Here is a 23,678-nt window from a genome sequence, read left to right on the forward strand (position 1 = left end):
AAATGTAGCAATATCTTTTCTCATAGATGAAATGCTTCACATCCATAGAAATGACTGATTAATGCCAAATTGCTGCTGATGGATGTCTATAGTCAGTAGACACACAATTCATTCCACACGCCACCCCCAACTGCTGCATTCAGAAGTCGGATTATGGCCGAGGTATGGGACTGAGGCTTACCTGCTAGTCCCCGGTCCCTTAGCAGAGCAGAGATTAGCTCGCGACATAAACACATTGGTATTACTGACTAGCACGGATTAATAGACGCAATGGATATAGTGAAGGTTTAAAATTCCCATATTTGTGTTGCTTTGAAGCTTTCTCTGTCCACTTTTACTCCAAATCACTTCTGTGTACTTTTCAAACTTGTAAACTTATTACGGCCCGATTAGTCAGCACATATATATCAAGTGGACAAACAGTCGAGTCGAGACATCCTCCATTTTTACACTTAAATCATGCCACACTGTTTACTTAAACGTTTGCCCAGTGTCTGTCAGTCCGCGGCTATTTATTTGTCAGAATCGATACTGGTATTTGTTATTGTGTTTACTTGCAAGTTCTGCCCTGTCAGGAGTCGCTAGCTATTTGTTCGTCCAGAATCAATATTTTTGTTGCATCCGTTCCACCTGTGAAGCCGAGCAGCTGTCATTGAGGGGAATAAGATGTTATGTAACTGCACAGATATGAAGTTACTGTAAGTGTAGGATGGAGAGGCTGGCCTGCATGTGCATGGCTTTGTCAGAAAACGAGATCAGGGAGAAGGCAGTTGATTGGTTGTGGCTCATTTGAAGCACAAGTTGGAGATGTAATTGGTCTCCCGACACATACACACACTCTCAGGCTCATTGTCTGTTTTTCTACGCCTTTGAACACATCAGAATGCATTATCTCTAGAACAAAGAGTGTGTGCTGGGGATGGTGTTGATTAGTCAATTAGACAACAGGGATAAGAAAGCTCGGGTGGAGCTCATTAATATAATGCCTCATTATGTCCCAAGTCAGATCGCTGGGCCGAGATCCCCCACTTTTCATGCTTTCTGTTGTGGAATGTGGGATTTAACAATTGAAAGTTTTCATGAGATTTTGTGCATAGATGTCAGCATTCTCTTGGAGGCCCAATTCAAATGACAAGCACTGTCTGTAGGTCAGAACCAAAGTAGCCTGGTCTTACCATACCCTCGCACTCATTTTGTACAGAGGGTCTGGATGTTCACAATTGTGCTCCGTTTTCAGGTGGGAGGGGTGAACTCCTTTTACAGTTTGAAACGATTGGATCTGATTTTCGCTTGCATTTGGTTGTGACGTATAATACGCACAAGTGAGTGAAGCAAGCGATCATAACTCATGGGGGCAGCCTTGCTCGTTCCTGCGCAAGGCTTCAATTTCAATTTCTGGATATTTGGGAGCCGAGCCAGAACAGATTGAAGAGCGTCCTTTACTTTCGTATCCGCCACCATTGCCAAACTACAACCAGCAAACACGGTGCAAATGCTTGACCTACAACACCCGCCTCCCCCACTCGCTGAATGGTAGGTAGAAAGTCAACCGATGTAACGCGGCCACTGAGATCAGACCCAGATGTAGCATGTTGGAAAATTATAATTGACCGGAGTTTACAGATGGCTAAGGCCAGGCTAGAACCAAAACATTATCAATGAAGACTATGAATCGGGTATGCACATTTTAAATCTAAATACTAATTGAACCTTCAGCATTGCAAATTGAGTGACAAATCACTACCCTGCTGTTGCTATGTACGACATAATACGTATAACTTCTATTTGCAACAATATTGTCAGTCAGTTGGAGGGACAGAATCATTCCATAAAAATGCAAAGAGATGCTTAAAATGCAATTGGTAACACCATAGTCGCTCAGTCAGTTCCATAGCATGCAAAATATCAGCCATTTTTGTCGAGCTTAAGTAGATTACTCCTGGATCTGAACCCAAATCAGCAATTACATGACCTACAGGACATAAAAACAAACTGAACAAGGTGGTGTCACTGTTGCCTGGCCTGCCAAACGACATGCCTTTTTCAAAGATATGTAGCCTGGGAGTGAGCGTGATCTCAGCGATTTTACAACACATTCCACCACAGAAAGCATGAAAAGTGGGGATCACGGCCCAGCTATCTGACTTGGGACGTAATGAGGCATTATATTAATGAGCTCCACCCCAGCTTTCTTATCCCTGTTATCTAATTGACTAATCGTCCTTATCCCCAGCACACACTCTTTGTTCTAGGGATAATGCATTCTGATGGACAGACAGCATCAACCAATTAGAGCAACGCCAGATATGTCGCAGGAATGAGCTGCAGGAAGCCTTTTCAGTAAACATTTATGTCTGCCAATACAACAATATTTCTTATTTAAAACAGAAAGAGCAGAAAAAAACAGCGTCTCAGTAGCCTATCTTTAATGTTTTGTAAGAGCGCGGTGACCACTTTCGTCTCTTGGTTCAATGAACTCGAATGAGTTGGACTGATACTGGTGAAACCGGGAAATGATTGACGAGCGGCTGCCCAAATGGTTCTTCTTTTGAACAGAAAGGAGGAGTGTCTGGCGAGCCAGGCAAGTGTCACTGAGCTCTAAGATTGTACTGTAGAGAGATCCTAGAGACCTGAGTGAGCTGCAAAGGAGTGGGACACTGACTAAAGCCCGAGCTATTAAATCTATGCCTCTAACTCTGCTCACCCTCTGAGCCCTGAGTTTGAGCTTCTCAAGTCTAGGAGGTGATACAGAGTTCCTCTAGTTACAGAGGCTGTGTTTAAGAAATCTTGTGTCCCTTGTGCTGTGACCAATGGCCTGAATTGCTCTTTAATGGTGTATTTCAATGTTACTTTTTCTATGTGTTTCTACTAGGCCTGTCTGTATTGTCCTTGTCTAGCCTTAGCCATCCGTAAACTCCGGTCAATTATAATTTCCCTACATGTACGTTTAGGCTTGAGCTCAGTGGCTGCGGTACATCGGTTGTCTTTCTACCTACCATTCAGTGAGCGGGGGAGGCGGGTGTTGTCGGTGACGTCAAGCATTTGCGCCGATTTGCTGGTTGTAGTTTGGCAATGGCGGCGGATACGAAAGAAATGGAAGCTCTTCAATACTTCCTGGCTCGACTCCTTAATATACAGAAATTTAAATTGAAGCCTTGGAATGTGCAAGGAATGCTCCCAAGAATTATGATAGAGTTATGATGGCTCGCTTCACTCACTCGGGCGCATTACATAAGTCACGACCAAACGAAAATCAGATCCAATCGTTTCAAAGGAGTTCACCCCTCCCACCTGATAACGGAGCTCAATTGAGAAGTTCCAGACCCTTGTGTGAAACGTAGTAAGTACAAGGGTCTGGTAAAACCAGGCTAGTATTGTCCTAGTCTTGTGTTTTTATGTGTCAGTGAGCCAAAGATTAATTTCTACCTTGGTAGACAATAAAAATATATTCTATTCTATTCTATTATTAATTTAAACTTTATTATGTGCTCTACTTAATTAGGTCAATCATCTTTTCCATTCATGGTGAGCAATAATCAAGGTGCCCACAAGAAGTCAAATTGATGTATAGCTGCTGCACCGTCCTTAAAGCACTGTACTTTTTTTTTTATGTAGTGCTTTAGTATATTGTTAACTGGGTACAAACATTAGTACCAAATTAATAAACCTACAGGCTAGTTGTCTAGCATTTCTGTGAAATTGATGAGTTGTGAAATGAGCCTATAAAGACGTCCCTGTGAAGAATCTGGATGTTACAAATTTGTTAGGAATGAGTTTGGACCACATCTAATATTTAAATTTCGTCTTTCATTTTAAATAATCAGGTATAGAGCCTGTAAAGGGACTAGATGCAAGTTGGTCATTTTTATACTCACTACTGCCACCTCAGGTCTTACGTGTAACTGCAGCTTCTATATTAAGCTCGTGCATGACGGCACTTCGGACTCGAATAAACACCTTTTTGAGTGACAGTGCAGAATTTTAGAGGTAGGTGTGGTGAATGTGTCTGGACTCATTCTGGTACATGTAGGGGTGGGAAAATACTTAATTTTAGCATTTTTAAACCTCATATAGTCCCTTTAAGTCCTTAAGACACGATCAGGAGAATCAAGATTGTGTTCATGTTGTTTTGCCTAATGAAATAAATGAAATAATTATGGTGAATATTTCCTGATCTAACCATTTCATGTTACTGACTCTACTGGGTCTGGAGGTTGCATGACCACACAACAGAACGGAATCTGAAAAGAAATGTATATATATATATATTGTTTATATATATATGTTTATATATATAAATATCAAAACAGTCAAACATTGCCATTTTGGTTCATGTGTTATCATGTAACGGTATGATGAGGTGATGTCCAAAAATATTAGTTTTCATGATCTCGCACAAATGAGTATTGGGTATTGGGGACATTCATTACAATTATATATTATATAAATAAAGATCTTCTTCTTCTAGGCAAATGCGGGTTACACAGGTATCTTCTCCACAACACACACAGCAAATATAGACATCCTGACTCTTCTTACTCTTGCCTAATAAACTCCAAAATGAGATCTTCCCTCATTCTTCTGTGTTTGGTCTCTGGATACGGCCGATCTGTCAAATATTAGGTCAGGCAGCTCAGTTGTTGTTTGTTTGTTTGGCTGTTCACACCGTGGGAGACATGAAGGAGAAGTCTCTCATCGCAAGGCAACATTACAGCTATACGCACCGGATACAAAGCTGGCGTTTTCATCTCAACTTTCATGAGAACCTACTTGCTATTTATATCTCATCACGCAGGCAGGGAAGTTGACAGCACCGCCTGAGTCCCGGTTTCACCACCATCCTTTGAAAAAAATTAAGCAATCAACGCCAGTGTCTTGAGCTCAAGTGCCACGCTAATGTCCCTGATGGCTCACTTACATATGAAACAACAGACTAAGTGTCATCTTATGAAAAGTAAATCAAAGACATGTAGCTTTTGGATATGCATAGACATAATTGACAAAGGAAAAATACAAAACAAAAAGACTTTTATAAGAACTTTTATATAACCACCTCAGAGTGTGCGTTCCGAAGTGTGGGAGAAAACACACAGGCAAAGCACCGTATAGCAAAGTGAGAAAAAGAGGAGATAATTTTACCGTCTGACAGGTGGCACACTTTCTCTGCGTCGATCCACCCGGCAACTAATAATAACATGGCCCTGCAAATGATGTAAGGCTGCAGAAAGACGTTTACGTTTGCAACGAAATAAAAAACAAACTCACACGCAGAGAATTATAAAAAAAATTTGTCAAATGCTTTAAAGTGAGGGTGATAAAAGAGCTGAGGGAATGCTTGACCTATTCAAAACGATGGCAGACACACTCCCGACTTCAGCTTTAAATCTCCTGCACAGATTGATGTTTTGTTTTCTGAAATCTGTCCAAATCAAATAAAAAAAATGAATCCATAAGAAGTGGTTATTGCACTGAATTTGTTCTTATAGTGAAATATGGCTTAAAAATCACTTGTCTTATTTCCCCTCAGTTAATAGTAACATGTAATTAGGTTACTGTCCCTACATACAGTATCAGCTCCAAAACATTGTCAGCCTATTGTTTTTAAAAACCTTGTTACATGACGTCTGTAAGAAATGACCAGTCATGCATAATAGTAGCTGCTGAAGTAACTGTAGCAGTAGTAGCAGTAGTACTCTTTTTTCCTCCATATATTTTCTCTAGCCCTAAGAGTGTTGCTCCTTTAATGGGATTGGTCTAATTACAGTGTTTTCTGCTTGTTGTCTTGCCTGTGGGATCCCTGAGCGCTGCCTTCTCTCTCTACTATGCCTGCAGGAGCCTGGTGAATGTGAAGATCAGAGAACCTATAAGGAACGCTTCTAATGGAGTGTCTCTTTAGGCAACAGCTCGACTTCTCTCCCACTCACAAACTTTTCCGGGAGCAGTGCGCACTCGACCTGCCACCAGTACACTGCACACTTCCTCTCTGTGTTTGTTCGCTGCTGTAGACCCCACTGTGTCGAGCCCATAGGAAGTGGAGCAGAGAGGGGACACTCCGCGCTTTTCAAACGGCTCCACAAGATATCAGGCTAATTGCCTTCAGAGTTGTAAAGAGTTTTTTTTTTTTTTTTTTTTTTACAGTGTGGCTCATGGAAATAATGCCGCCCTTAAATGAATTGCATTAATTCACCAGTCTGAATTCATCCCACACTTTTTAGGTGGTGCCTACTGTACTCACAGTGGAAAACTGTGTTTTTTGTTTTTTTTAACTTATTTTTTTTAACTATTGGAATTGTTGGTTGTTTGGGCGATGGTTTTATAACGCAAAATTTTCCAATTCGAGTTCCCGTTCCCATCAGGGTAGACCTTAGAGAAGAAACTTTACACTTCACTGTACAAATGTGGGAGACAGTGAGTGGTCTGAATTTGATTTGGGTTTTTTTTATACTTAAGGTAAATCCATCTATTTTAAGCATCCAGAGCAGTGACATCATTATGAACTTGTTATAACTCGTGATGGATGTGCAAAGCTGTGTGCGCAGGATGATCCATGATTACTGTCTGAAAGGTCAGACTGGAACACAAAGTCTTTTTCCAAGTGCAGTTACTCAACTATTCTGACTAACCTCACTCCTTTGTAGATCTTTGTCCTTCTAGTGTTGTTGTGAATGAATGGTAACTATCATGTGAATATGGTACACAGTTTAGCAATACAGTTGCATATCTGAGTCCTGACATAATATTGCTTGATGGAGGTTCTCAACTTTCCCACTCAGCATGTGTGAGCTGACTCACCTCCCACAGATACGCAGCAGCTTCTGTGTCCAACGTCATTACGGTTTTACAACGATATTGGACTACTGCCGATGTCTATTGGAGGAAAACTTGGAAACATGTCTGAAATAGCTATCACAAGTGAAATGCATTTTTGGGTTGCATTCACATTCTAGAATTTGCTGATATCATAACCTCTGATGGAGGGCAGGTGCCAGAATAGCGGTGGAAGAGGCACAGTTTTTGTGAACATTACAGTTACCTCAGTTACAGTTTGACCCTGCTATATTGATCGTAGTATTAATTGGCTGTCTAAAATTTACTATATACTGTAGATACAATCCAAAACATTTAAATAACATTTTTGGCAAAGATCATTGATGCAACCCACTGAAACAGATGGGTCACAACCCACTAGATGAAAACTACTGCCTTAGATCATTTGAGCTGAGAAATGTTATCAAACGTCAGGGGCCAGATCCTGTGATCCAGATTTGATCAGCAGCAAATGATCTGCTAAAAGTTAGTGCAAGACCAACCAAGTTGTCTTTCCCTCCCTTGACTTTCTGATTGACACAAGAAGTCTCCCATGCACAGCACATTAGTACCTTGCCGTATACACTTTACTGTGCGTGCGTTCCACCAACTTGTATAGTTGTGTGTATAGTATGTATAGGATTTATTGGTTTCAAAAATATGTTTTCCTTTCATTTATAGTTCATTAGTATACTTTTCAAACCTTTTGCAAAGATGTAGCTATGTCACATTTGTGCAGAGACTCCAAGAAGTTCCCACCGACTGTAGGACAAACCCAAATCCCACCGATAAAAATGAATTAATAGTTACAGTTACGGATATATGCTTTAGTTGTCTAAGCTACCACTGCCACAGTTGGAAAATATACCGGTTAGAGTGCTACTGCAATGCTACAGGCTCGCACCATGACACGCTCCCGGGAAGGGACCCACAGCAACAGTAATACGAGGGAACACTCTAATAGGGCGAGCATAAAGGATGAATTTTAAGTAAATATTGCAATGATATCTACCTGTCAGAGCACCCAAGCTCCAGCACTGGGTTCAACAGGATGCAGAAGTTTCACAAGGTCAGAAGACGAACAATATTAAACAGGGGCCTTTTATAGTGCGCACCCAGCAGGTGCGAGGGAACAACACTACCACAATAATACTCACGGCATCACATGTGGGGTTTTTTAAGTTGCTAACAGTGTGTCACTTTGCTCAAGACAAATTTCCTCTCAGACAATAAGGTTTATTCTATTCTCCTCTTCTCGAACGATTAAAACGGTAGCTATTCCAGACTGATATTACAGTGCTAATGTCGATCGCTCGGACAATCAATCTGGCTCTTGTCAGGTTCAATAATTACAGAGATATGAACAATAAGCCCACCTAAAATATTTGCATTTAAACAATTACTTCATATTTTTAATTTGCCATATGAATGTGGATATTTTGTACTGTACAGTATGAGCTAATAGGAACTAGCATTTTTAGTGCGGTTCAGTGATAATTAAAACCATTTTTTACCACTGAGAGAGGGCCACACTTTTAAATTGAATTGATCAGTAATGTTATTGAATAGTTAAGGCCTTCCATTAACATTAAACCCCACTTTATACTAATATACTCACTGCACAAAGTCATTAAAGAACCAATCATTACTTATTAACTTTTATAGTGCCGAGGAGGAGATATGTGCTTCCATTAAAAAGTTCCTTATTTAAACAAAGCTCATTAACCACCGAGTGTTCACTTAATGGTGATGACTTCTGAGCTGGTCACTATTCTGCTGGACACTGGCGGCACCTTGCTTTTAACAGTGTGTTGCAACAGCGCAATTGCTCTAATAAAGAAAGATATTATGTTCGCCGTTTTGGGGCTTCATGGGAGACGACGACAACGAGCTCTCGGGCTTTCATCCCCACTGACCTAAAAGATGGAAGGAATGAAAAAGTAGTGAAATAAGAGAACGCTGAGGAGAGACTGGGGAGAGTGACCGGGAGGTAATTAGGACAGAGACCTGTTTCCTGTGACTATATCTCCTTTTTGGATATTGTGTGAATGCAAGGCTGAAGTAATGAGTGGGACCCTAACATTCGATCTTTTTTAGTTATTTTCTGGTAAAGTTTTCCTAGTGGCGCTAAAAATGTCGTTGATGAATGCATTATGGTGACGAGATAAATGACTCTGTTAAAGCTGTTTCTTCATTTATTATGCGTTGCTGAAATGACTTTTATCTCCAGTAAACTGTTCACTGAGTTTACCCTGAGCTTCAACGTTTGGGCTTTTTATAGTGAAATAATTAACAACGATTCCATCCATTTCATTACTGCAGTAACCGTTGTAGCGCTGATTAATTGCATTGCTTAAATTGTGATCAGTCATTCTCATAGTTAGAGGACATTAATCTCGGCAGACTCAGCCCTAACATTTGTTATTGCTGTGACTGCCGTATTATTTCACATTGTCCTCTAGCTCAAAGAAGACAAAACCATCTTTTATCTCAGTGTGCAGTTAGGCTGAAAACAGCAAGGGATCTTATTCAAAGTCCAAAAGGTTTTGATCATCAATTAAACACAAAATGCAGTGCTAAATGTTATGAAGCCTTTGTGAAATATTGCATGGTATGAGCGGGATATGTGGTCTAGTAGAAAGTAAACTAGGCCTTAAGTATTCAAATCAGAGACAGAGGAGCTTGTGTGTGACAAAGATTCAACATTTGTTTAGTATTTGAATTACAGGTGCTCCATCATTTTCATGTCCATTTTGTGAATGCTGGAAATTTGCCTGTGTTTCCCACTAAACTAGATTCTCATTCAAATTACCAAAATGTGATCATGTCTCATTCAAACAATAAAGGAAACGCCAAATAATGTTTTATTAATGAAAACTATTGACAATACAATATTTGTTGAATTTCAGTTGCATTCATTCACAATATATACCCTGTCACTGACTAGCCCAGGACAATCCTTAACATATCTGATATGATAATACATGCAATGATTTTACCATTAGTCCAAATGAGAAGTTAATGATAATGGCATAATTTAAGATAAAGGCTTTTTGCAAAGCACTTTTATCAGCCTAATGAGCAACATGAAAGGCACAGAGAAGATGCCAATATTTCCCTGCACTTTGGACTTTACCTGCTCGGGCTCTTCTTTCGTTTGTGTTTGAAATTTTGGCCATTTTAGAAGAAAAATCATGACTGATTTTATTATGATAATGTGGTCAATATACAGTATATAGGTGCTCATATAAAGGTTCATATCAGTGTTTAATTATTGCTGTTACAAATAATTATACAATATTGCTTTTCCTTATATCACACAATGTGTACCTTTTGGGGATCATTTAGGATGCTGTCAGGTGTTCTTGTGTTTGCCAATGTTGACCTGTGATCCTTTCCAGACAAACATGCCACAATCCCCTCATGAAGATGAAAATGTGCACATTAAGACTGTGTTTATCTCCTTTTGTTAGTTTGAAGTGGGTGTTACATTTGTAGAATCCCTTGTTAGACAATGGTAAATTTACTTTTTTGTGCAAAAGTGTGTCCACATGTTGACATTAGTTTGTATATTACTCAAGGGAAAAACATCACTCATCAATCAGTAGAGTTTCGTCCATTATTATTCATTTGAATGTCAATGGGTTATGCAACATTTATTCTTCAAACCTGTCATTGTGCTGTTAAAGAGAGGGCGCATTTTGACGAGTGAGAAGATCCCATTCAGAGGTAATCTGTAAGTATGCTCTGCTGTTCTTTGAGTGGTGTGAATATTTTTTAACATCCTACGAATATTATCTGATATTTATGTGTGTATATATATCTTTAGATCAACACAATGAACATTACCCTTGGCAACAACTGCTCCTCACCTCCTTTGATACCCTGGATTGCCAACATCGTGAGCTTGTGCGTTCACCTCCCTCTAAATATCTGTATTCTGCATTTGATCTGGTCCAGAAAGCTCTTCGCTCCAGAGGTCCTTCCTCTCCAAATGTCGCTTTCTGAAATTTTTATCTGCCTTCACCACTTCATAAAAGTTGTAATAGTATTCTTCCCCATCCATTTTGTGATTTGGACTGAGAAATTTCTGCTTGGTTTCATCTTCACCAGTCGCCCATTGTTTCTTTTGCTGATCTGTCTCGAGCGTTTCCTTGCGGTGTTCAAGCCAGTGTTTTTTATGAAATATAAGCACGTCAAGCACAAGCTGATAGTGTCTGCTTCAGTTTGGTTTACAACAATGGTTTCTGGTCTTGGGGCTGTCCTTTTGATGAAGGCGTTTTACTATTTTATCACAGCAGAAATCATTGCCACTTGTATCATCAAGATGTTTTGTTGTATCACTACTTTGCACATTCTGAAGAAGCCTGGACCGGGGCAGAAGGTTGAGTCAAGAGATCGTGTCAAAATGAAGGCTTTCAGGATTATATTAGTTATAACAGCGTCAGTGATTCTATCATATTGTCCTTTGATTCTTACTTTACTAATGGCCAAGCAAGTTTCAAGACAGTTGTTCGTCAAAATACAAGTGTTTTGTTTTGCATTTGCTTCAAATTCTGGACTGGTTCAGTCCCTGCTTTTCCTCAAAAAATATGACAAACTGCCTAGATTTGTGAAATAGTTGAACGACTGTTCACTTTGCTTCTGCATTATAACATCTGAAATATTTGTTTAAATATTGAAGAAAAAAAATGTAACTTTGAAAGTTTTATAACAACTATTTATAATAACTATCGCTTCTTTTCCTTATCCTCTAAGCACAGTATATCTGGAATAAAACAACTTTGTGACAGTGTGATTGAATTTAATGATGACTCAACTGAAAATGATTTAATGAATTTAATGTAAAACTGCCATAGTACATGAGTTATTGTGTTTTTAAGGATGTTTGTCATATAGGCTTTATTAGAGAGGACCACTTAGTGCTGAAGGGGATGAAGAGCATGTACGTGTGTACATGGCGTCAGCCTTACCCATGTGACTGCGCTGATAAATATATAATCAATTTAACTGTTGCTAATCAATTATTGATATGATTGACCCTTGATCAGTCCCTGCACTCTAACTCATGTAATGTGTTTTTTCCATTGTTTTTCTAATGAAAATGGCTTCCAAATACAGTAACATATACTTTGTGAAATAGTGAAATTGGCCCCAAAGTTTATTAAGGTTAAAAGTTATTTTAACTTTGCTCAGATGGATCAAGTCTCAATTTCCTTGTGCATAAGCGATGAATAAACATGCTTAACTATTGCTATCAGTGTATTACGTTGCTATTGGTATTATTGTTGTATATATTGTAGGTACTGCCCATTTCATAAACATTCTTTCTTTCTCTTATTGTGTAGTTTTGTTTTAGTTTTTTAAGTCTTTGTGCAAAGATTTATAAGAAAAAGTGTATTTAGGGACACTTGCTTCTCTTTTGAAACTGTTTATGCCCAGATGAAGACCATCCTGGTCAAAGTGTACTTCTGTTCTGCACTAAAAGGCCGTAGCTGTAGAGTCACCCCAGAGTGAGTCGGATGTTTACGTTCAACAGGATCCTCAAGCGTTTTCATAAAATGTGGGTATGATTTTTTTTTTTAATTGTTATTTTAGGAAAGTACAAATACAACTAATCGACTACTTGAATTGCCATAGTTGCAGCTCAGTGTTTACACGTGCATCAGCAACAGTCTTGAGGTATTCAGCGACAGAGAAAATTTGTGCCCCAAGGACTATATACATTTTGACGTTGCGTATTTCTTTATTAGAGGACCATGTGTGTTGTGAATTTGTTGCGTTCCTCTTGCTTCCACACTCTGGAGTGGTTTTGTGTGGTTTTCTCACACTTGGGGACTGTGGCAGGATTTGTGAACATTTTGGACTTGGTGAATCATGTTCCTGTTTTGTTAACAGTTTGAGCAGTGACTATGCAAGTGGTCATTTGAATATGCAAATAACAACAGCTACATTTACATATTCTTGTAAAGACAGTCATTGTCTCGTGATATCAGAAACACTGGTTGAGTTTATATGGAGATCAATTGTTATTTTTCATTCAGACTGGATTATTTATTGATTCTAATAACTATGATTATGTAGAGTACTCAAACTAAGTGTTTTTTGTTTGTTTTTTTACATATTAAGACCCCATGGATACAGGATATGTTGTTGTTTGTAAACATTTGAAGCCTTTACAATTTTCTAAATGTGACTATTCCAATTTTAATTCAATAGCCTATCATTAATTCTGGTGAACTAGTGGCCGTTTAAGCCCATGTTGTGAAAGTTGTCTAGTGTAGCAATCCAACTTCAAAGGCTGCAAACATGGCCGTCTGCCCTGCGTGTCAGCAGAGTGGTGTTTCTGTCATGGCTTAGACTGAGATAACACTGTGTGACTGCAGGTCCTATAGCCAGCACTGCAGCCACCTGCTGGACATGAACGGACTCTTTGTGATTAACACCGCTCTCTCATTTGACTTCCACTCACGCCTTGTCAACACAGCCAGAAAAAACTCACCAGAGAACACATCGAAATGCTGATTTTCATGAACATGGCATTTCAAGAGTCAGAAAAATAACCTCAACTACCTCAATTAATGTAGCTCAGCGGTCAGTGAGATTAGCAACACTTTACTTTGAAACTTTATACTTTTAAAGCTATGCTATAATGATCAAAAAGAACTGATAAAGATTAACTGGTAGCAAAAAGTGACATTTACTGTGCCGCCAAAGATTGTATTAGCAAAATACTACCTTTAATATTCGCAAGGCTCTCATGGTCTCGCCATGTGGGAAACACTAATGTGCCATTTGTCCTATCATTTATTTCATTGTTTGTTCAGTCACTGCATGTTAATGAACACACATGGGTCTCATGCATGTAAACACGCCACACCAGATTATAGCCATGGGCTTCTGCCATCCCGCACTCACACTCTCAAACACACCCACTCATGTTCATGTTTTTAGTGGTAAGGGAAACTGGAGTACCCGGACGAAACCTACGCAGACACGGGGAGAACAGGCAAACTCCACACAGAAAGGCCCCGTCTGGGGATCAAACCCAGGACCCTCTAGCCTTTTGTAGCTTTCCTCCTATGCAGTATAGCTCAAAATATATTCAAGATTTTTCACAGTGTATGATGAAAATGTAAATCAGAGAAGAAAATGTCCCGCTTGCATATAATAGGGATAGATTGTAGTTTTCTTTAATAAACATGGATTCTTGTCTCAGTAAGGCCCCAGACACACTGCATGTGTTCAGTGAAATTACACAAAGCTTCAAAGCACATTTTAAAGCACGCGTAAGGCGCTTCAAAGTGCGCTTTATGTAATTGGTGCAGCTTGTTTAGGCCCTAATACCCTTACTTAAATATGGGTTTTGAGTGTCATGCCTTCTGTACGTTCTTTTCAAATAAATTCACTCCGGTCACAGGACCTCTATGGCGACGTGTTGTTAATTGAGTGCAGTGTTTATGATGTTAAAATATCACTCCATTTGGAGCACTCGAAGCACAAAAACCTGCTCCACTCACTTGCATGGTAATTGAATGGCAGTGGCCAGTCAATGTGCTTAGTATTCAGCAGCAAATGTAAACCAATGCAAAGCAGCCACTGGGCCTGGTGTCGTGCTGTTTTGTGTTGTTTTGTGGCTTTATTTTTGGAAGGAAAGTAAAGGCTTTAAGTGCAGCTGCGGGCTAGCCTGTTGGCAGCTGTATGCTAATGATTTGTGTCTGCTTTCAAAATCAAAGCATGTCTTATTCTGGTCACTGCTGGCTGCCCTGTCTCCAAAAGCACAAGGAAATAAAGAATAAACAAAATAAAAAGATTTTGCTCCTTGTAAAAGTCACTTGAATCAGAATGTTAGATTAAGTCTAGTGGGTCGTCCACTAACTGGAGGCTTGTGGGATGAATTCTGGGTCTGACCCAATAATATTTGTATTTCAATAAAAGTTAATAATTAAAGGTAAAAGACGGGGCTTGTGTCAACAAAAACACTCTTGAATTTCAGATCTGGACCAACTAATGAATAGTGAGGAAACTTTAGGAGGTATTTGGGGAACACAAAACAGAACTCCGCTGCCACAGATCAAATAATTGTCACTGATATGAACTGTTCTTTCATCACTGGTGTCACGCTCTCTACCTCGCTACCTTCCCGCTGCATGCCCTCATTCTCCACCTTTGATTCTTTCCACACGCGTCTTGCTTTAATCCCGTGGAGCGTCTTTTCACTTCTGTCGTCTGTCTTTTTGTTTTCCCTCTAAATTCCCTGTTATGTCTCCCTTCTCCACCTCTCTCCTTCCCTCAAACGTTCCGGTGCCTCCCCGTCTTCCGCTGCATGTAGGCGCTGTGATATGGAAATGTACAGACAGCTGCTCTGGATCTCCGAGTCTTGATTCTGCCATTGGTGTAATTAACGGCTCTGTGAACTGTGACTCATCCCCTATGAGGTGAGAGTGAGCTCTGACAGCCAATCAGCCTCTCCATCCTCTCTGTCTGTCCATCTCTGACAGACACACAAACAATGTTTAGATATTTGCCCTGCCACTTAGACCCAAAGCCAAGAGTTGAGGAAAGTTATGCATGACATTTCATGACTTCAGTGATTCTTGTCGAGCACTAATGCACTCTGGAGGAACAAAGCAGAGCCGAGGCAGGGTGTCCACAGTGCAGATTTGTGCGCATATTTTATTTTGAAAAAATTACAAAAAAGCAGCTTTCAGTACAGCCAAGTATAAGCAATGCCCATGTTTTTAAAATTATTCTTCACAAAAATACAATGCCACGGGGACCCATGTCAAGATGTCATGCCAGGCTAATGGTCAGAATCACACGGCTACAGGATTCACCAACCCCTAAATCCAGACATATTTTAATTTAGTTTTAGTCTTAGTCTTTTGACGAAAATGTAATTAAATTTTAGTCGCAATTTAGTCAAAGAAATATCTTAAATTTTAGTCTGGTTTAGTCGACTAAAATTGCAAGTAAATTTAATCGACTAAATTTGTCTTAAATTTAGTCGACTTTGAATTTATAACATTCATTATAATCATATTTAATCAAGGTCCTCTGCTTAATGGAGCTGCTCCCACATGAACAAAGCTCTGAGCTGTTCCTTTGGCAGAGAATTTACATGATATGAGGCTCTTTCGGACTGTCAATTGAAGTTTGGATGATTTTAGTCTCTGCTTTTCATTTTTATTTAGCCTTATTATAGTCTACGAAAATATCTGGACATTTTTGTCATAGTTTTGGTCTCATGAATAACTTTTAATTTAGATTTAGTCCAATTTTAGTCGTCAAAAATATCACTTTGACTAAAATTAAGACTAAATATTTTAGTCGACGAAATGTACACTTCCTAAAACACAGAATAAAGGTTAGAAGAATTTACACTTCTTTCTTTTTCAGGCCTTCACCAGCCTCTGCTGATGTTATGGACCTGCTACATTACAACCTGAATTTGGATTCTATACAGATCCGTGACTTATTGTACTTTGAGGGCAGTAACCCTGCATTGGCAAAACGGTACTAAACATTATTGGACTTTCCTTTTACAACAGCAGTTATTCAAGCGAATAACGTTTGGAGTAGAGCAGCTGCTCCTCTACCTCGAGCAGAGTGTTTTTTCTACGTAATTGAGATTTGCTCAAACGTCAAGGCACCCTATCATCACAGATAGTAAATATAGTGGACTTTGTCACCAGGTCAATAGAAGTAATCATTCCTAGTGTTTTAGTTTAGACTGTAAAACAAAACCTTTTGTTATAGTGATTATTCTATGAGTACAGATATTGACAGCTATAACCACACCGCCTAAAGCCAACATGGAGTTATGTTTCACCTGCTTCTTTTGTCTTAGCCAACAGCCTTAAATCTTTTCCATCAGCATCTCCTCTTCTCCTGTTTCTCTTACAGAGCAGAGCTGGTGGTGAGGCTCCTGCTCTCCGGCCCTGCCTTCCTGCTGGAGCCAACTTATCACTTTAATGGGGATATCAATTAACATGGGAAACTGGGACCCCTAGGCCCTGAGAGAATTAATGCAGAACATCTTAGGCCACAGAGACAGGCTCAAATGCGCTCATCCGCTCATTCTTCTGCAGGCTTTCGGCTTTTTCATCCTCCTTTATGGTGGATTGCTTCTACAAAAAAGGCCAAGCCACTTATTGTTTAAACCGGTAGAAAAAAGTTTTATGTTACATGACATCTGCTGCACAAGTTATGCTTTGTTGTAGGCACAGTGAAGTGGTAAAGATACACTGTTGACGCCACAATATAGAAATATTTGTTTAAATCCATTCCACACATTCTCTATTTCCTTTTTGTGAATCTCGTGGTCTTTATTTAAATATCAAATTTTATACGGGATACTTTTCTTTAGTGACTTCATATTTTTTTCAGGCTTGGGACAGGCATGGAGAACAAACTGGACATGATTAGATAATCAAGCATTCCCATTTGCAATAGTTGTACCAACAGATTTCACTGTTTTAGTAATCTCATTCTAATTCAGATTGCACCAGCTGCGCAGTAATTTGAACCATTTTGCCAAATTCACTAATAGTAATTTTCTCTGAAAGTTTGTGTTCTTGGCTACATTGAACTCAGGTTGCTATTTTTTGCATTGTATGTATTTTGAATTTTGTCAATGAGAAGTGATTTATCAAAGTAATGCATGCAGTCCCCAATCCTCATTACATTTGCACACTATTGGGGTTTCCTGTGGTGCCACCTAAAGTGAGTAGCCAAATTCACTCTCGCATGGAACCAGTTTTCGCTGTGTAAACGTTTAGTTTATGCTGTAGCAATTAATACTTTTATCCAAAACAATACAATACAAGCCACTTAAACCTAAATGACTGTTTATTTACAACCCACTCCCAACATCCAATTTACTGCTATGTCAGATAGGTGTAATAAATATTTTCTCAAAGCGACAATGTTGGCTTGACCTTTTTGAGTAAGGTTATTGTGGGGTGTTAATTTTCTGCTGTGTCTGAGTTTAAGGTCCAGAGGTCAATAGTAAAATGACATAATCGATGGCTAAATGGGGAGTCAGTTGGGAGGCAATAACCTGTAGTGGCAGAAGAGGATATAGGCTCAAATTAATGACTTTATTGATGCGTGCGGTCAACTTGAAAGAGAAATATATAAATCCTAACGCACTTACTGACAGAAGAAGCGGCAGGAAACAGGAGGATGTTGGCAAGATGTCAACAACAGTGGCTTAGCTGCTGGATTGGTCAGTGGTACAAGTCTCTTACTGGTGCTGAGTGCTGTGTCCTTGGGCGACACTTTGCCCACCTTGCTTGTATGAATGTGCAGCGTAAGGGGTTCATGGTGGTCGGAGGGGCCAATGGCCAACCTCAGGGCAGCTGTGGCTACTATTAGCTTTCCACCATCTACTATGAAGGGAGTGAAGGTGTGCTCTGTAGTTCTTTAAGTGTAATAAACATGTAAGCCATCAGCCAAAAGGATTATACGGATATATATTTTACACCTAAATTATGCACACTGTTGCACTACAGCATGTTTTTTTTTTATGTATGTGTACCAGAAGTGAATTATATTCTGAATATTTATTTTTCTTACACAATGAATGAAGCTGTATTTGGCATGTAACATTCATGTCACAACATAGTAAATTGTTCATGTTTTATACTGGTTCTGTATATGGTTATTTTTATATTTATGGAAATCTTACAAAACGAGAAATATTCAATACTTATAGAATCACAGTGAATAATGCATGTGTGGCTCATAAGCAACTTGAGCAAAAACTTAGGTGTATAGAAGAATTTGCATTACATTTATATATTTCTATTTTTTCAACACAACATTTTACATGATTTTTGTCATAGAAAAATACATTGAACCCTTTAACCGAGCACATTTTCTCCAGTTTGTTTTTACCCAAATCTAAAATCTTCTCAACTGGAGCTTAAAGGGACTATACAGAGTTCCAGCAATGTTCCAGCCATGTCCTAATGTGTAGAGAGAGCTCAGACCTATTCACCACAACTGCCTCGAAAATCTCTTAAAATGTTTTCGTAGTTTATTGTTGCTTTAACGTCACTTTCTTCTCGTTGCATTTTTGTCACTTTTTTGTTGTGTTTTCATCATGTTTTTGTTACATTCTTGTTGCTCTTTTGTGGCATTTTCATCACTCTTTAATCATGTTATTCGTCCCTTTTCCATTGTGTTATTGTTGCTTTTCTGGCTTGTTTTTGTTGATCTTTTGACGCTGTTTTTTTGTAATTTTTTTGTTGCATTTTCATCTTCCTTTTCGTCGCTAAGAAGCTTTTAGATTTAGGAAAGGCCAGACTGGAGAAAACGTGCTTGTTCCAGGTTTAAGCGATTAAAAGGAATTTGCTTGTTGTTGCTTTCACAGCCAATGATTAAACATTGCAAAGCATTTTCCTGCATCAATCTTCTCAATTACTGTGCTTGTGTAATACAGTGGATTTACCCTGATGATTTCAGTTAGCGCGGTCACTGTGACTTGATTCATCTGAACTTGTTTTTACTCTAGCCTGCTCAAGCACCAGCGCAGGGTCAAGAGGTGAGTCACTGTCCCTTCTCTGAAATAAAATTCAAAACCAATTGAAGCTTGTCCCATTTATATCCATTATATTCTGAAGGGATCAATAGTGACAAGGTCTGCGGCTCATCGCTCTCGACCTGTCAGCCCGGTGTCTCCTAATCTATAGCTAAGCAGTGTGCCACCAGCTGATCAGGGAGGGTAAAATAAATAAATAACAAATGCTTATCAAATTAGTAGAGATTGAGAGTGACTTCACAAGCAAAATATGATTAATTGGATCTCATTGTTAATAGGAGGGAGTGTTTTTTCTTTCTTTTTTAATGTAATTTTTCCACAGATGTACAGAATGAAAAACCGTAACAGCATAACAACATAGATGGAAGCATGAGTGAAAGCTTTTTTGCTCTACAAATGATTTGGAATAGCAACTAATTACTCCTTAAATACTCTTGAATAAGTCTTGTCGACATCATTCAAATGGATGTCACCGTGTTTCATAAAGTAAAAAAAACATTTTACTATCCTATCACCAGGACTTGACTTGCCTTGAGTGACTGTGCATCCCCGCCGTCTATATTTTATACCATATGAATATTTTTTTTCTTTATTTAAACCATGTTGCTATGGTCCCCCTGAGCTTTCAAAACCCCTGGGTGGTCGATATGGCCTAGTTTTTCGAATTTCCTGCTGCAGCATAGAAGCATACAAACAACTGGCACACATACAATGCACCGTCAGCCCAGCTCACACCCAACACTGACGCGCGACACATGCAGCGCGACACAGCCCTCGTAAGCAAATCTACAAAACTCGTATGAAAGCGTCTCACTCCTTTTCCGTCGTAAAAGGAAAAGTGGTGCGCGAGACAGCAGACAGGAGGACATAAAGCACAATTATGTCTAATAGAAGGCTACACTGTGTTGTGGAGAAAAGAATAGTGATATAATAGTTTTTTTCTGAATTGTTAGTTGTTGCTTTAAAAACACAAAACAAACAAGGCAAGCTGCCGCTATATTTGCAAAATGGTAATTCAGCATGGACTAGCATGGTGGCACAGCGGTTAGAGCTCGTGCTTCACAGCGGGTTCGATTCCCACCTTGACCTCCACACCTTCTGTGTGGAATTTGCATGTTCTCCCCCTGTCTGTGTAGGTTTTCTCCAGGCACTCCGGTTACCCCTACCACTAATATACAATAGGCCGGGATGAATGAGGGTGTGTTTGAGTGCACGAAATGTGGGACAACGGATGCAAATTAGCCCAAAGTATGTGAGAATGAAGTGTTCTCTAGCACAGTGGCTGACTGAAAACCTTTTTCTATAAGGTAGCAGTCTATACTAGATGCCCAGACGTCCCTATTCACACACTCCTCCTCCAGCTGTTCTGGGGGAATCCCGAGGCATTCTCAGGCCATCCCAGAGACATAGTCTGTCCAGCGTGTCCTAGGTCTTCCCCGGGGCCTCCTCCCAATGGGACGTCCCCAGAACACCTCCCCTGGGAGGCGAACACATCAGTGCTTGTTTTATAAATCAGTTTGTAGATGTTCAGAATTTACTGACAATTTTAATCATCACAGTGCCACAAGTGATAAAGCTCTTGGACTTTCTACACTCTTTGCGTGGTATCACTGCTCGAATAGTCAACACTGCAGGTAAATATGCACACAGGCATATAGGAAGCTTTATATCACACTTGTACAATCGATAGTCCAACATTTACACAATAGTAGGTGCATAACAAAAACTCTCCAATGAGCCCACGTGGATATAAATACAGCTCCACGGTCAAGCACAAGTACAAAGCTGACGGACACACACAGAAAAACAACAAACGTGCCGCTCATCCCACATGCTCTGTAAATAGAGAGCAGGATGTTGCAGATATTTGGGTGCATGTCCAAACACGAAATGCTCCTAGAAAGAGAGGACAAGAAGCAGAGGAGAGAGAGCAAGAGATAGATAGAGAAAGAGAGGGAGACAGGCAATGGAGCAGCAGTAGGTGGACAGATGAAGTGGTGACTCAGGAGCCAGTGTGAAAAGGAAGGATTCAGCACTTGGAAATGGTTCTTCCTCTGGCTATCATCCTCTGCAGTTCAACTCACTTTACAATATCTATTGAGCAAAAGGAGGGGAAAAATTTGTATTACAAGACAATTGTGACTTTTACTGAGAACTTTGACCTCTTCATGCTTTCCACAAACTTGTGTTCTCTGTACAATTCACTCACTTTTTCTTGTCATATGTGCAAGTGCAGGGAAAATAAATAGATGAGCGTCTCTTACTTGACAAGCAGATGGTGACTTGACCTCCTCTAAGACTCTGTTCAGGTATATGCAATTTCTAATGAGCTTGTATGTTGAATGGACAGAAACCTAGGCTTTGTTGTGCCTATGTTGGCATTTCAGCGCGAGTGTGATGATGGTGTTATATTAGTCAAGTGAAGTGCGGGCTCTGCTGTGCTCTGCTAACATCTGGCACTGTGCCTTTGCCTGTGGATGTTTCCTCTCAGTCCCAGAGGAGCACCAACGGTTAGCAGGCTACATTATACTGTCCATGCCTCTTTCTGTCTCCGTTCGGATAGCTTCATAATTTTACTGTTGGCTTTTTTGAGTGATGCTTTATATTTTACCTTATAGTCACTGTTAAACGGAAGTATGCAAAGTGAAGTTAAGCAGTCAGTCATCATTATGGCTCTACGCACACACACACTATATCACATATGCTTTCGTGGTACAACTGCTCAACCCCTCTCACATTTATGCAATCTCACACAAATACGCCTTCACATCTACACATGAAGAAAGTGCTAAAAAAGGATGAAGTTGACACCGAACGCTCATCAGTGCTACGAGTACAGGGCAGCGATGATGCATCTTACCATAATTGTTGGTTATTATCATTTTTATCCAAAAGTTCTTGTGTGTTAAATTCAGACTCACCGTATTGATTTGGTTCCTCAATAGTCCTTTTCCAATCTGTGCACTCCTCAGGTCACTGGGTTTTTCATAGTATCATTTACCATCTTCTTTTATTTGCTTATTGATATGGTAAAAGGGTGAGCTCAGTTACCCAGGAGGAGCTCAGGGTAGAGTCGCTGCTCCTTCACGTCAAAAGGAGCCAGCTGAGATGGCTTTGGCATCTGTTTCAGATGCCTCCCCGTCACATTTTTTTTTCCCAGGCTGGGAAAGGCCACATTTGCATATCGACATCCTGATTGTTCAGATTCGTACTAACGCCTGAATGGCACCTTTTGTAAACTCCACTATCCTTAAGGTTAGGGCTAAGCTAAGGTTAGGGTTAGTTTGGAAAACTTCACTATCTTTAGGATAAGGGTCTGGTATACGGTTAGTTTGGATTAGATTAAGATGTTTTTTTGTTGCGTTGACATGGTTGGCGCTCCACTTATCATTGGCTGCTAATGTCGGCAACTGGCCAATCAGTGAGCATCTGGCTTTTCCACCCTGGGAAAAAAATATCGCCTCCTGGTCGCCTCCCTTGGGAGGTGTTCCAGGACTACTGGAGGGACTATGTATTTGAGCTGGCCTGGTGTCGCCTCAGAGTGCCCCAAGAACAGCTGGAGGAGGGCTGCGTGGATCGGGAAGTCTGAGCATCTCTGGTCAGACTGCCTCCATGACCCAGCCCCGGATAAAGCGGAAGAAAATAGATGGATGGATGGATGGATGGATGGATGGATATAGTACAAAAAAAACATCTCATTTAATCCAATCCCCCCACAATGATTGTGCCAGCACTTTAAGAATTTGGAAAAATAGATACATTTCAAACCCTATAATTTCATAAAATATTTTTTACTTCCACGTTTTTTAAATAATATTCAAATGATGTTGACATCTATAATCTATGAGTGCTTGGTCCATGTCACCCCATGGTGTCATTGAAGAATGGGACAAATTTCCCAGGGACAGTGAAGTACACCTTCATCCTGCAGGAGTGATTGTGATGTTACATTTTAATAATCCATCCATCCATCCATTTTCTTCCGCTTTATCCGGGACCGGGTCGCGGGGGCAGCAGTCTCAGCAGAGATGCCCAGACTTCCCGATCCACACACACCTCCTCCAGCTGTTCTGGGGGGACCCCGAGGCGACACCAGGCCAGCTCGGAGACATAGTCCCACCAGCGTGTCCTGGGTCTTCCACGAGGCCTCTTCCCACTAGGACATGGCTCAGGAGGCGACCAGGAGGCATCCGGAACAGATGCCCTAGCCACCTCAGCTGGCTCCTTTCGACGTGAAGGAGCAGCGACTCTACTCCAAGCTCCACCTGGGTAACTGAGCTCCTCACCCGATCTCGAAAAGTGCGCCCAGCTACTAAAAAAAAAG

The sequence above is a fragment of the Gobius niger genome (genome assembly GCF_951799975.1).
Source record: "Gobius niger genome assembly, chromosome: 3".
NCBI classification, from domain to species: Eukaryota; Metazoa; Chordata; class Actinopteri; order Gobiiformes; family Gobiidae; genus Gobius; species Gobius niger.